Source organism: Colius striatus, chromosome 10 (assembly GCF_028858725.1).
Source record: "Colius striatus isolate bColStr4 chromosome 10, bColStr4.1.hap1, whole genome shotgun sequence".
In the NCBI taxonomy this organism is placed as follows: Eukaryota; Metazoa; Chordata; class Aves; order Coliiformes; family Coliidae; genus Colius; species Colius striatus.
Window position 1 is genome coordinate 6,065,221 of NC_084768.1, and position 13,931 is coordinate 6,079,151.

Sequence of the window (13,931 nt, forward strand, 5' to 3'; positions counted from 1 at the left end):
GCAGACTGCAGCATGACCCTGGAGGGATGACTCAAAACCAGCCCTTTGAATTCAGTTAAATTAGCATAAATAATCTCTATTTGAGGAGTTTAAGTGCAGTAGGTCAAAGACAGAGGATCAGTCTAAACCAGTTCATGAAAGGCATGGAAGCCTCAGCAAGCTTTTGAAATCCTTGAAGGTGTAAATTGATACCCTCCGAGTGCTCCTGTCTGAGGCAGACTTTTGATACACAGTAGGTCCTGAGTGTTTGATTCTAGAAGATGAAATAAACTGGGTTTTCTCTTTTCTTAGTTAAAACCATGCTATGTGCAGTCCTGGGCAATTTTGGTATTGAATCTTGAACGTTTAGTGCATGGTGAGCATGCAACAAGGCATTGGTTTGACAGTGTACAAAAAGTGACTCTCCAACTTTTATTTGTAAGTGTGAAAGGTGAGTGAAAATATGTAATAATTTTAACTTGAACTGTTGATATAATTCGTAAAATAAACCTGAAATGCTGCTTCATGTTTTCAGTTCAGTGTTCCTCTTGAGTCATTATAGCTGAGCCATAATTCAGGATTTAGTCTTCTGATCAGACTTCTCTAAAAAGGAGATGGCTGTCAGGTATTTGGCACTGAGATGTAGCTACAGCCTTCTGGTGCTGGTGTTTGTGACATTGTGTTGTGTCAGATAATGTAGGGTGCAGCAGCTGAACCTTGTCCTTTTCAAGGCCCAAGTCTGTGAAGAGTTGTCTGACTTTTCCAGCTTGCAGATAGCAATACATTTTGGCCTGCTTTAACCTTGAACTTTAATCTGCCTTAGTCAGAAGTTAAGATTTAGTTGCACTGCTGTATAAATTCTGTATGGCATCTATTATGTGGTGCAGTTACCGTGAGCAGGGTTTTTAGAGGGGAGAAAGGGTATGTAGGTCTGCTTTGCAAGGATAGCGTTGGAGTTAGATTCCAGTTAGTTGTGTAAAAAGTGATTGTTTGGCCTTTGTAATAAAACAACTGTTTGTCTTGGCACGAAATATGGAAGGAGAAGGCTTTTTTTCTTTTATTTGTGCTAACAGGATTGGAAATGGGAAATGTGAGGATGATGAAATTTCAGCTGCAGGCAAGGATATGCAATTTTTTTGGTAAAACTAGATCTTGAATGCTTATTTTACTTTGGTAAGACCTCATTGGGTAAATGCCACGTGCAAGATTGAGTGAGCAAGTATGCTGAGTTGTAGAGCAAAGAGGGCAAAAAGGCAGTTTGTTCTTGAGGGAGGTGCTGGGAAGAAGTGGATGATTTCATGGCTTCAAGTAGATAAAACTTGTTTGGTGGTAGTATGGGCAGTGGAATTTGACAAGAAGTGGGAGGGGAGAAGGATGTGTGTGACTAGGGAGTGCATCATGGAAGGAAGATGCAGGGTCTGGAATTTGTAGTCTGACATTTTTGAATGTGTAAAGTAAGCCAAAGGAAGCTAGTGGGTGTTAGGACATGACTGATTTGCTCCTGTTTGTAGAGGAGGTGTAGACAGAGGGACAGCAAGAAATCGCTGGACTCTGTTTTAACCTAAGGGGCAAAATATTATGCAGAAGGAATTGGTCAGAAGGAAATGCCCCAAGGCACTGTGGTCTGCTCTAGGCCATGGTGTTTGAGCCTGGCAGCACAGCTGCATTCAGTTCACAACTTCAGCACTGCTTCAGTCTGGATTCCTGCCCTTGGAAACCTCCTCACGCAGAGTTGGGCCCTAAAAAGAAGCTGTTTCAGTGACATTTGCTTTTCCTGTGGGATCACTACAGAACCACTGGACGGATGAGATAGGGGTCAGAGATGACCTGTGTTTCCTCCAGACCTTAGTTTTTCCCTACTCCCAGGCTTGTCTGTGGAGAGAGGTTTGTGGGTTGAGCAATGGTGCTGTAAGGGGAATGTGTGGCAGAGCGTGTGGATCTGGCTGTTGAAACTTGCCTCAAGGAGCAGGGCTCATCAGGGCAGCTTGCCTGGTGTGCTTGGTCCAGAGCCTGTAAAGCAACAGTTAACATACACAAAATATGTGGCTGGGCAATGCTCTGTTTAAACTTTGGTAACTTTTGTAACAATGTGTTTTTTGCTAATTACTTCACCACTGAATAGGTGAGAAGTGAAACTGGAGTGGGGGGTTTTTTGTTTTGTTTTTTTGTTGTTTTGAGTTGAGGGTTTTGTTGTGTTGTTTTGGGGTTTTTTAGCTCAACTGGAAACAGTCCCTATGGGTTTTCAGGCTTGGCCACAAGAATACTACTTGTCATGTGGTGTCACATCAACTGAGAAAACCTCAGCTAGTAAGCCTGCTTGGATTTTCTGACACTTGCCTCTCTCCTAATCTTGTCATAATTCTTCCATCACTCAGATTGACTTCTTGGGGGTGTTTGGGTTTTGGGAGGTAACAAAGCCTGTGAAAAAAGACTGTCTGTCTGTGAGAAATAATACTCTGTAATATTATTTCAGCTTTTCTAATAGGATTTTTTTTTTACATGTACACTTGCATTAATAGCTTCTAGTTAATAAATACGGTGCCCTGTGAAAATAATAGGTTGTTAGGATTGGAGGAATTCTTATGGTGCCCTGAGTGCTGCAGCTTTCACAAGCTAGCCATGCCTTTGCTTCTGTGCACAGTGGAGTTGTTTACATGTTAGGAATATGCTAGAGGCAAGGAGAAAGGAACAGCTTTAGTGTGATGCAGCTTAGATGCTCTGTAGGGGAGGCCTCAGAGTTGTTCATAACAGGATGAAATGTTGATCAGTGATTCAGGAAGAATAAAAGTTACTGTTTACGAGAAAATGGAAGGATAGTGTATGACATGCTTCCCAAACACCTTAAAGCCATCTATTTTTTTTTTTATCCTGTCTAGGAAAATGTCTGCCTTCTGTGGTTGAACCCTGTAGGCTATCAGTGGTGCTTATTAGAGGCACCTGTCCAGGCCACTCCTGTTTGGCTCCAGCTGCTTCTCTGGGCTGCTTTTAGTAAGGGAACAAGTAAGATGCCAGCTTCCTTCAGCTCTTCCATGAAAAGCTTCATGTTCATGTTGTTGAGGGTGCTGCTGGAACATTGAGGATGCTATTAAATTTGTTATAAAGGCAGATCTGGGGATTTACTGGCTCTGTAGAGTAAGAAAACAGTTTACTCTGACATCAAACATGAGAAAATGGCTTCTCCCTTATTGTGAGATATAAAAGCTGGAAGGAGAGGACAAAGACAGAGGAAACAGCTAGAGGGGACTGGAGAAGAAAACAGCTGAGAGCCTCCTCCTCTCCCTCCAGAGCTATTTTTTGTCAGTGACAGAGAACTGTGGGATGAGCAAAGCTGATCTGTATCTGCAGCAGGCCGTGGCTCTGATCTGAAAATACATCCCCAGGAAAAAAACAAGAGCCTAGCTGTGGGGGAGGGAGCATCCGAAGTCAAGGCACCTCTCAGCTGGATCCGAACCTGCAATTCCTATTCCAGGCTGCTTTGTGTTGTGTTCAGGTGATGCTTGAAATCCTACAAGGGACTGTCATGTTTTGTGTTAGATTGTGCCTAGTGTGTCAACTGTACAGAGAGAGGCAGGCTGGGGTTTGGGAAAGAGCAGGTGGGGGATGCAGCTTTCAGAGAAGGAGCAGTGACTGGTAGGGATGGAACAGGAGTCTTGGTAAATTGTCGGAATAAGAGACTTTTCAAACTAAGGCTAGGTGGCTTTTGGATATGCTTCTCTAAAACAAACCTGGCAAATACACAGTCATTAACTTATTTACCAGAATTCAAGCTTTTCTGATTGTGTGGGTTTTTTACATTCTTCTTAGAATGGTTTGGTGTTGAACCAGCATCCTGATGTGTTGTGTTTATCTGGGCCTGTCTCCTGAGGGAGTTTTGGACAGTTACTCCTTAGTAAATCCTGTGTGTGGTTCTGGAGTTAAGGGTTTGCTTTGACATGCCTTTGAGAAATTATTCAAGTCAGCTGAAGGTGTGAATTTAAAGTGAATTGCTTCAACTGCCCTACATCTGAGGCAGAATAATTGAGAGTCACTCTGATTCTGGAAAACTGTTGGAAGAGGCTCTTAAGCAGTTTAGTCAATCAACTTTTTTATTTATATTGTTCTTATTTTGTAAGGAGTAATCCAAAGTGCCTTATGCAGGCAAAGCTTCAAAGTGGATTATGTTATATAGTAAGGCTGCTCTTAAGGATTTGAGAGGATTTATAGAATCATGGAATCGTTTAGGTTGGAAAAGACCTTTAAGATTGTGTCTAACTGTTAACCCAACACTGCTGCTTCCACCACTAAACGATGTGTCTCGGTGCCACATCTACACGTCTTTTGAGTACCTCCTGGGATGATGATGATTCAACCACTTCCCAGGGCAGCCCATTCCAATGCTTCACAACCCTTTTGGTGAAGAAATTTTTCATAATATCCAGTCTAGATCTCCCTTGGCAGAACTTAAAGCCATTTTCTCTTGTCCTATCACTTGTTACTGGGGAGAAAAGACTGATTCCCTGCCTCGCTACAACCTGCTTTCAGGAGCCTTCTTTTCTCCAGATTAAAAACTCCATTCCCTCAGCTGCTTCTCTTAAGACCCTTCAACAGCTTTGTTGCCTTTTGGACACACTTCAGCACCTTGATGTTACTCTGGTAGTGAGGGGCCCAGTATGGAAAAAGATGTATTACTAGTCAGGAATAGCACTTGTATTTTAAATACAAGAAAGAACTCTTTCATTGTGAGGGAGCCCTGGCACAGGCTGCCCAGAGGAATTGTGGAGACTCCTTCCTTGGCGAACTTCAAGACCCACCTGGACGTGTTCCTATATGTCCTGATCTAGGTGAACCTGCTTCTGCAGGGGGGTTGGACTGGGTGATCTCTAAAGGTCCCTTCCAACCCCTACCATTCTGTGATTCTATGAAAGTCGCCGTACTTCCATCCAACTTAGATATTCAAGCAACTCCTTCAGACTCTGCTTACCTTAAGCAGAAATTATAAGAGGAATGTGAACTGTCTGTAGTATTTGCAAAAGACCTTTGAAACACTCTTAAAGCATCTTAAAGCTATAATTATCTGTGTAGTGACTGAGAGTTTCAGTAGAAGCTTCCAGTTCACCTATTTAATCTTCTGTGGTGAACAGAATGCACTTCTTAGGTGAGTAAAGCTGCTACTTTCATGTGAGATTTTCTAAGCTTATGGGGAGGAAGATGAAGGAGGGAAGTTGGAAGAGTATAAGCTTCACTAGCAAATTTTGGACTTCCAGACCAAACTGAGATTCTTACTATCCCATACAAAGCTTTCCTAGATATATGTATGGAGAGAACTTTGGCAAAATCCATATAGTAGAATGTTTTAGTATCTGAGATTTTTGGCAACCTGCATAGTCACGTTTACCTTAAGCCTGAGAGAAGAGGACAGAGGAAACTGGCAAAAGGGAGTGTATGCTTCAGACTGAACTGGCTGCAGACTGTTGGTTTTGAATATTTGCTGCCTAATTTAGGGGAAAATTGTTGCAGAAAGTATGGGTAGGGCTCTCCATTTTGCTTTTCAATGTACTACTGCAGTCTTTTTTCTCCTCCTTTGTTTTCCTTCCTATTTTGCTGTTTTAATAATAAGAAGAATGATTGAACCTCCTGTATGTATTTTTTCTTAGTCATTTTTGACTGTGCAAAATAAGTTGCAGTGGCTGATGTACAGCAAGAACCTGGGTTATTTTCTTTTGGGCTACTGAATTTAGACTCTGGCTAAACATCATAAGGAATTTCTACTAAGTAAATACATTCATGCAAGTATATGCCATGTATGACTCCTGATTATCTGGAGAAGTCCGTTGTGTATGTTGAACTGCCAAATTACATCTGTAGGCTTCTACCACCACATTTCTATGATACTTTAGCAGATCACTGTGTATGGATAGTAGCATTTATGTAAATAAAGTTGTGAAACTGAAAGGTTCTGAATGTTTTTCCTCTATTGTGGCAATTACAAAAGCAAATGTTGTGGGTTTCTTGCTGAATAGTTTGGTTTTTTTGCTGGGAAAGACTTGGTCTTAGATGCTAAGGACTGAATCAGTACTGAAGCTTAGTCAACTGCATGTGCAAATTAAGGTAGAGCATAGATGCTTCCACTTTGGGCAGATAAGGAATGTGGTAGTGTGCTTCACATTACCTTTATTTTCTGCTGAGACTACTGAGGAGCACTGCAATTTCTGTAATAGTGCCACATGGGGATGGGACTGAGGTTTCTTCCTTTTGCCTGAGCAGCACACAACTGATGGTATGCAGAAGCTGTTAGCCTGCTTGAGGATCAGACTGTTAGGGTGGAGCCAGAATGTGTGTGTTTGTCTAGTCTGGACTCACCAAGTTGATGACTTGGTAAGTGCCTTAACTTTACAGTCAAGGAACAGGAGAAATTAATATAGATTTTTTTTTTTAGTGCTTTTTGGAGATATCCAAAATGGTTAACCAGCAAACATGCAGGTTAGTTTCCCTCTATGCACTCTGTTCTGTTGCTTCCAAGTTACTGAACATCCTGTTGGCATCATGGGAAAAAATGTTCAGTGCCTTTGAAATTCAGCCCCTTGCAGGTCAGCTCTTGTTTCTGCTACTCAGGTGAGAGAGCTACTGTGGACTTTGGTATCACACAACTGGAAGTTGCTGGTTGCCACGGGACCACTGAGTGTGACGCTGTTACATACAGGATGGGCAAACATAGCTGCCTCAAAGAAATTATACTTAATGGCTCAAAAGACTATTTTTGTCATCACAGAGAACTTGATGTTGTTGTAGGAAGAAAAATGTGAATGGAAAGCAGAGAACTCTATTAAGAAGAAACTAAATAGCCTAAAAGCTGAAATTCTGGATCTAAAGGCTGAAATTTCAAAGCAAAGTATAGGAGTTAAGGCGACAATGGATGCGTGAGAATTAGTGCACATTAGGAGTTAATTAAATCTGCATATTTTCTAGAGCTTAACTATGTTAGGAAACAAATAATTCCAGTTACTGGATGAAGATAAAGTAGCTCATGGAAGAAAAGTAGAAGTATTTGTTATTATGTTCTGTATTTGGGAAAGTGGAAAATGTGATGCCATGAATGCCATTCCAAGAGAGAACTAAATGCATCTTAATGAATAAAGATAAGCTTTACTTGAGAAGGAGGCCTGCATGGGATGTAGTAAAGCTGTGTCTTCAAAAGGCGTGTGATGCAGGGACAGGGAGAGACAGTTCCCTACTACTCCCCAGCTCCTTCTGAGTGCTAACTATCGTTTCTAGTCTTGGCAACAACAGAGGTAGTCAGTTAGGACTTTGACTTACCCCTTTGAGACTCCTGTCTTGACATGTGTTATTGCAAAATAAATGAATGAAGAACTGACTAACTGATGTTTAAAAGTTAGTCACTGGAGGTGAATCATTATCAAACAGGAATGCTTCAAGAAATCTGTTTTAAGGATTGATGTGAGGCCAGATTCCATTGAACCTTTTCAAGTACCTGGGGACAGGGACAGGATCTGTATTGATACAATTGGTGTCTGTATCTAGGCAGTGTGGTAAGCAAGGGAAAGGCAGTTTGTAGAGGGTAATCTGAGTATCCTGATGAGCTGTATCAATGAAAAGTGTGTTTTAAGGTAGTCTGATGTAAGATCATGGGGCCTACAGGTGTTGTACCTTGATGTAGGGACAGAATAGGAGCATGAGGAGAATGCTTGGAAGTACATTGAATAAACAACTGGACATGACTGCCCTACTACAGGGTAGCAAAGATGTGTTAAGAGAGGCAATGGACAAAAGAACATGAATTCTATGTGATTCTGGGGTCGTGAGGAGCCTTTTGAAAATGGGAGTGAGTTCAGAAAAGAGAGGAGATCTTTGAAGGCTGTGTGATGTTCAGCTGAAAAGCTCTGTTGCTGGTTTTGTTGTTTCTTGATAGATAAATGGGGTGACTTGGTAATTTGTGAGAACCATCTTATGAGGGAGAGCGTGCTGGAGGCTAAAAAGCAACCAGAGACAGGTGACACAGGAGGGATGGCTGGGAGCTGAAACCTGGCAGTTGGAAATAAGACATGCGTTTGTAACGGTGAGAAAGTCTGAGTGCTGGAACAAATAAATAACAAAGGGAAGTGATGGATTTCCCCCAAAATGTTCCCAAGGCTGAATGCTTTTCTGGACATGTTACATTAGGCAAACAAAGGTTGGCTTACAGTTGCACATAGTCCTCTGGGCTAAGTACAAGAATAATTTAGTGGTCGGTGGTGTCCCTCTGGCTTCAGTAATTTTGTGCAAATTTACAAAACAAAGTGTTCCTAATATGCTGTATAATTGAGCACCAGCTGGTGCCTCTCACAGAAAGTGTGTATAGTGTATGTATCTCTGTATGTACCTACATGAGACATAGGTGTGGATGGTGTCTCTTGGCCTGAGATACATAGATCTTCTGTTGCATATTTTGAGAGCAGTAAGTGGTTACCAAGGGTTTCCTAACTATGTATGTGGTTCCTCCTGGACTCAAACTGGGAAATGTGAGTGCTTCCATTCTGCTTGTGCGTGGAAGCTTGTTTGTAGTGCTGTGTGAACTCTGTTCTCCTCTCTCTGGAACTCATCTTACTGGCATGTAACCAGTTTTGGAGTCTTGGTGCTGCACTTCCCTTGCGAACTAGTAGCTCAGAGCTTTCTGTTCCTCCTCTTGAAGGTGCATCTGAAGAAGTGAGAAGGAGAAGTAGAATGGAATGGATTAAGTGCAGTGGGAGGCTCACAAACAATGAGTTCATAAGCAACATTAGAGAGGTTTTTTTTAGTGTGTGTATGTTGGTTTTCTTTTCCTTTTTGTAGTGGACAGCTAACCTCTGGAACTCACTGCTGCATGATACCATTATGGGTAAGAATTAATATGAAGGATTAGGCACCTCAATGATACCTAATTTCACATAAATCTATAAAACCTCATTCTAGGGTTTCAGACATTTTTGTAACAATGAGGACAGATTATTCTATACTTGTTTACTAGGAAACTTCTTTTGCTGTAACATCTGTTTCTAGCTACTTTGAACAACAGGAACTGGTGATTCAGAGGTGTGTTTCTAAATTTAATATGAGAAGGAACGTAGTGCTGGCTGAAGGAACACAGAGTGTGTATGAAAGAGAGGTTGTGATAGAGGAAGAACGTACTCTCCCTACTAAAATGCTTCTGATGGCAGGGTGTACATGCTGATCTACAGACAGAAAATGTGTAGGTCTGAGTAACAAACTGGTTTTGAGCATTCAGCTTTTCAGTGATCATATTTGTATGGTGTCCACTGATTTAAGATATACAATTATCAATTACTATTGATCTGCAGAGAAAATACACCATCTTTATTAGAGGGTGTTGTCCTCAGAAGTGGAGAGAGGAATGGAAGGGAGCAAGGAGATTCAAGATGTGGAAGGAAGAAGGCATAGCTGTGTTTTTCGTTAAGCAAGTCTCTGATTTTCTTTATTAACTACTTCCTGACACTTGTTCTGGAGTAAGTCTTCTCTCTACTCATAAATTAAGAGTTGCAAATGTGTCAATCCCCATTACTTTTTTTTCCTCCCAAGGTTATGTGTAGGCACACCCACAACTTTGTGTGTGACAATTGTCTGGTAGATGCTAGTGGACAGAAATTGTTGACAGGGAGGCATAATGACTGTGAGGGTTGCTTCACTGGTGCTTCTCTTTTGTGGTCTTCAAGCACTGGGAGTAGCTGCTTGGCCTTGTTGGCAGTGCCTACCTCAGTATATTCCTGAGATGTCACCTGAAGAGCAGAGAGTTCTTCTGTGTTTGTCACTGTGTCCACACAGAAATACACGTATGTGCTCAATGAAAACCAGTCAGCTGTTAGATGTGTATTGTGACCCACAGCTTTGCACCATTCAACTGTTTTGGTGGAAAGGATTCTTCAGAATTGCTAAGAAGGAGGGAAGTCTTAAAACAAGAACATCAGAAAAATGATAATGCAGTAACAGTTTTAAAACTTGAGCAAATGAAAAAGATCAGGTATTTTAGCATCTGTGTCCTTGTAGGTGAGAATGGACCACAAATGGCCCAACCACAAAATAATCCAGGATGGGATCAGTGAGTGGTTTTCCTCTTGAAGCTGTGTGCAAGGATAAAAGTAACAGCTTAGTCCTATGTCCCAGGGCTGCCTGTCTAGCTTATAGTATAGCACTACTCTGGCAAAGTGTCAAGTAAGGGTATGAGACTTTTGGATAGAGGAAAATGCAGTATCAAAATCATAGATTTATGAATTAGCTCTTAAGAACTGCATCAAGAAGCACGCTTGATAAGTGTGGCATTTTGTGCCTCTTGTAAGAAGGCCACGTTTCCCTGCATGCTGTCATTCCAACACAAGTTCTTTGTTGCAGAAAAAGCAAAATATTTTGGAATGCTGAGTCTGAAACACAGATGATATACTGTTGCAAAAGACTCCCATGGGATTTTTTTATGAGATGGGTTTTATTTGTCAAATGAGTTTTCAGTAGTTCTTCGGTAACATGCTATTGTATTGCTTGCGTGATGTTGTTCAGTATCACTGGCCTGATTTGGACTGTGATGACTGAATAAATTTCATCATTTGCTAGCAGTGAAAAGATGGCTTGATCTGGAAGACATATTTGTGTGTGTATGCATTTTGTAATGTAATTGTAAATCAAATTAAAGATGTTCACTTAATGCCAAATGTGAGCTGTACTCCTAGTTCTTGTCTGCTCACAGGACTTCCAAGAGTCAGAGGATCATAGAGGAAACTGAAGCTCCTTTTGTACTTTGGGCAGGGGGGAAGGGAGTAATGAAGTAAGTTATGTTGTCTCAAGGGATCTTGAAAATGGAGACTTAGATGGCCTTTGGACTTCTAACAAGGGATATGCTACTGGAACTTTGGTTTTATGCATTAGAGGAAAGAAAACACTGGAAAATCCTTGGCTTTCATCTCTAGAGAAATAACTGCAGTTTACTGCTATGTTCTGGACATACTGTTTTTTGGCATGGTTGTGATAATTTATACTTTTATATCCTGTGGTTTTTCAGTGACTTTAATTACTAAGAAGAAATGATTTGTCCCATGGTGGTTGGTGAGATGATTTTACATCTGGCAGCAGGTCCTTGTCTAGGAATTAGAGGATCAGACCTGTAGTCTGTTGTGGCTTTGACAGTGACAGCTGCATGAGGAGGACTGGAGAAGACTATAGTAGCTGGCTGTGGTGACGTAACTTGGTTAATTGTGCCTTGCTGGCCTTTGCTTTGGACTGTAGAGGTGTTAGATCTGATTAAAAAGCTTAAATGCAAGTTAACCTGGGGAAACTTTGAATATTTCAGATTAATCTGCTTATACTTTTGCACATTTGTAATAAACTTTCATTTTTGAGTCTTACAGAGAGGGGGTAGAAGGATTTTTATTTGCATTTGTTCAAATTGCAGCTGTTCACAAACAGCGACTCAGCAGCAAGAAAACATTTTATGTAACTGGATAATTTCAAGTATACTATCATCACACCTTTCTTCTGTCAAGGCAGTAAAGATTCCCTAACAAATGAGTCACAATAGCATTATTGCTCTTATTTATACAACTTGATCTTGTTGTCTAAGCCTGTTGACCTTTACCTCTATGGAGTGTTTTTTGTGGGAGTTTTTGTTTTTGTTGTAAAGCCACTTCACGATTGCTCATTTTGTTTGTTTCTTGTATGTATACAGCCAGTTATATCTTCTGTCTTTAGGAATGGAAGTAAAGCTTTATTACAACGCATTTCTCTTAATTTGACAAAAGCAAGTATGAGTGAATATGGCCAACTTCACAAATAAGTCTATGTAGAGCACCAAGAAGTGTTGTCTGTAGATGAACTATGTGGAAACCTCAGGTACACTCGCAGAGGGAGAGTTGCAGTAACTGGGGAGGAACAGGTTTGTTTGTGAATTGCATGGAAATAGCAAAATCTACTGCTAACTTTTAACAAAGATATCATTGAAGGATATACCAGTTTTCAGAAGAGGCTCAATTATGAAGGACTAATTTCAACACACTGCTAATATGTGCAAATTTTTTAGGATGTCTTTATTTTGTGACTTTTCTTGTGGTCAGTGTCACTACTTTAAAAGGATATTTATTCTAGCCCATGGTATTAGACAAGGAAGAACCTTCAGCTGATCAAGCTCGAAACTTTGCCTTCCTCAAACAGCCTGCTGTGTTATACAGTATGAAATCTGATGCAACTCAAGTGAATTTTTGGTCTGTAACCTTTTTTGAGACAGGATTACACAATGCATAATGCAGTAAGGCTTTGATAGAGAGTAGGAAATTTAACCTTTTATGCAGTGTAAATATCAAGTTCAAACAGGATCTAGCTCTTTGTCCACAAATCACTTTTGTTTGTGTGTTTGACCATGAAGGAACTCTGACCAGGACCCAGGAGCTAAGCACCACACAAGGAACGTAGAGCGTACAATGCAAGTATTGTGAAAGGTGGTGGTATCTGATGCATGGCATGATGAGACAGAGAGGATGCTCCTAATGATTCAGGGGCAGGATTGCCATAATGGTCATCTAAAGAATGTTTTAACCCAACAGTAGCTGGGCAACTCATAACAGAGCAAGCAGCATAATGAGGAAAAGGCTGCAACTTTCTATCAAGCCTAAAGAAAGGATATCTGTCTGCCAGCCAGCTGTTGTACTGGCCCTTCCCTTTCTTGTTTTCTGTCCCAAAATAAGAGCCATCTTGTGCAGGCTTACTTGTGGTGAGCAAGGATCCAACTTTGATATTTCTGTGGAGGCCTTGTGATTCAGGGCTGCTTTAGTGTGAACGTGGATGTGACTGTGTCCATGTGCAAAAACTTACAGCCTACAGCAGTAGCACGTCACCTGCCGCCTTACAGTCACCGTTTCAGGTCTGTCCTGCGAGGTCAATTGGTTCTGTGGGTGAATGTTCCAAGCTTTGTGATGGGAGTAGAGAATAGTCTTTCACTTTGTCTTCCTGGGAAGTTTGGGAAACTGAAACCAGTGAAGGCTTAAAGGAAGTTTAATCCAAAGTTTCTTCATGGCTTTATGCCTTAAGAGAAAGGGAGTTTTATTTTTAGCCTTTGAGGAACTCGAAACAGAGATTGGAGTGGCTGTTTAGTTTAGAAGGGAACAAAAACTATCACAGAGTTCTGGACCTTGATAACATTTTTCTTACTTAAAAAAGAAAAGTACTTGAGGGATAATTTGTCAGGCAAAGTTTTTGGTCAAGGACAAGCTGTTATAAAACTTCCTAATAAATTAAATGGATGGCTCTGTTCATGTTTTGTTCCGGCCATGACAAATCCTAAACTCTTAACTGATGGCTTATGGCAATGTAGTCATATGTATGTTACTGCTGTACACCCACATGCATGGGCAGTAGTCCAAATGTGCAGATGAGATAACAGAGACATGTAAATAAAGCGGTTGGTTAGTTGTCCTTATGTTCTTGAGTTGATCCTTGTTAAAATAGTGCCAGTCAAACTTGTGAGTAGATGAAGTGTATGGAAGATGATTCGTGTTCAGCTGTGACACCATACAGGTCACTGTGTGGGCAGTTTGTGGCCATCTTGTGTTTTTGTTTTGTGTTGAGTCAACAATTTGAAATGCAAACCAAGAGCTCAAGTCATCCCCCTGGATAGTTGCAGGTTGCCTCCAGGCTACCCTGTTCCAAGAGAGAGGTGTTTGCAGCCCCGCAAGGCTGTGCTGCCTGATTGCTCAGCAGGGTGAGGAGATGTCTGCATACCTGTGGGAGAGGAACACTGTACTATCTACCACCACCACTGGAACTGGTGTTTTCTGGAACTGTTAGAAGGTAAAAGCATTTGCTCTGTTGTTCCTGCTTCATGGATGTGAGGAGGTGATGCCCTGTGACGCTAGAAATACTGCTGGAAATTGTTCCCAACAACAATAGGACAAGTCCTGAATCTCCACCTTGTTCTGTACAGGGCAGCAAGGGAGTGCTGAATCACA

General features: G+C 41.2%; 1 protein-coding gene across 5 annotated transcripts in view; it reads left to right on the forward strand.

The window, feature by feature from the left end:
* Positions 1-13,931, forward strand: part of LRRC8D (leucine rich repeat containing 8 VRAC subunit D) — a 53,881-nt gene that overhangs the window by 21,906 nt on the left and 18,044 nt on the right. Inside the window, exon 1 of one of the 5 annotated variants that reach the window (XM_062003406.1) lies at positions 13,632-13,773. The exons of the other annotated variants lie outside the window; for them this stretch is intronic. The gene's annotated coding sequence lies outside the window, so the exon portion shown is untranslated. Of the gene's footprint in view, positions 1-13,631; positions 13,774-13,931 lie in introns of those variants that run through there. 5 annotated transcript variants of the gene reach the window in all.